Consider the following 1,798-nt stretch of genomic DNA (forward strand, 5'->3'; position numbering starts at 1 on the left):
TCCCTGTTAGCATTTCTCCTTTGCCAAGATATTTAACAGCATGCTCATTACACAGGTGCACCTTGTGCTGGGGACAAAAGGCCACTCTAAAATGTGCAGTTTTATCATACAACACTTTTTATTTATTTTTTATTATTTCACCTTTATTTAACCAGGTAGGCTAGTTGAGAACAAGTTCTCATTTACAACTGCGACCTGGCCAAGATAAAGCATAGCGGTGTGAACAGACAACACAGAGTTACACATGTAAACAATTAACAAGTCAATAACACAGTAGGAAAAAAAAGAGAGTCTATATACATTGTGTGCAAAAGGCATGAGGAGGTAGGCGAATAATTACAATTTTGCAGATTAACACTGGAGTGATAAATGATCAGATGGTCATGTACAGGTAGAGATACTGGTGTGCAAAAGAGCAGAAAAGTAAATAAATATAAACAGTATGGGGATGAGGTAGGTAAATTGGGTGGGCTATTTGCCGATAGACTATGTACAGCTGCAGCGATCGGTTAGCTGCTCAGATAGCAGATGTTTGAAGTTGGTGAGGGAGATAAATTCTCCAACTTCAGTGATTTTTGCAATTCGTTCCAGTCACAGGCAGCAGAGAACAGGAACGAAAGGCGGCCAAATTAGGTGTTGGGTTTAGGGATGAGCAGTGAGATACACCTGCTGGAGCACGTGCTACGGGTGGGTGTTGCCATCGTGAACTGAGATAAGGCTGAGCTTTACCTAGCATGGACTTGTAGATGACCTGGAGCCAGTGGGTCTGGCGACGAATATGTAGCGAGGGCCAGCCGACTAGAGCATACAGGTCGCAGTGGTGGGTGGTATAAGGTGCTTTAGTAACAAAACGGATGGCACTGTGATAAACTGCATCCAGCTTGCTGAGTAGAGTATTGGAAGCTATTTTGTAGATGACATCGCCAAAGTCGAGGATCGGTAGGATAGTCAGTTTTACTAGGGTAAGTTTGGCGGCGTGAGTGAAGGAGGCTTTGTTGCGGAATAGAAAGCCGACTCTAGATTTGATTTTAGATTGGAGATGTTTGATATGAGTCTGGAAGGAGAGTTTACAGTCTAGCCAGACACCTAGGTACTTATAGATGTCCACATATTCTAGGTCGGAACCATCCAGGGTGGTGATGCTAGTCGGGCGTGCGGGTGCAGGCAGCGAACGGTTGAAAAGCATGCATTTGGTTGTACAAGCATTTAAGAGCAGTTGGAGGCCACGGAAGGAGTGTTGTATGGCATTGAAGCTCGTTTGGAGGTTAGATAGCACAGTGTCCAAGGAAGGGCCGGAAGTATACAGAATGGTGTCGTCTGCGTAGAGGTGGATCAGGGAATCGCCCGCAGCAAGAGCAACATCACTGATATATACAGAGAAAAGAGTCGGCCCGAGAATTGAACCCTGTGGCACCCCCATAGAGACTGCCAGAGGTCCGGACAACATGCCCTCCGATTTTACACACTGAACTCTGTCTGCAAAGTAGTTGGTGAACCAGGCAAGGCAGTCATTAGAAAAACCGAGGCTACTGAGTCTGCCGATAAGAATATGGTGATTGACAGAGTCGAAAGCCTTGGCCAGGTCGATGAAGACGGCTGCACAGTATTGTCTTTTATCGATGGCGGTTATGATATCGTTTAGTACCTTGAGCGTGGCTGAGGTGCACCCGTGACCGGCTCGGAATCCAGATTGCACAGCGGAGAAGGTACGGTGGGATTCGAGATGGTCAGTGACCTGTTTGTTGACTTTGCTTTCGAAGACCTTAGATAGGCAGGGCAGGATGGATATAGGTCTGTA

This window comes from Oncorhynchus nerka, linkage group LG21 (genome assembly GCF_034236695.1).
Source record: "Oncorhynchus nerka isolate Pitt River linkage group LG21, Oner_Uvic_2.0, whole genome shotgun sequence".
Lineage (NCBI taxonomy): Eukaryota > Metazoa > Chordata > Actinopteri > Salmoniformes > Salmonidae > Oncorhynchus > Oncorhynchus nerka.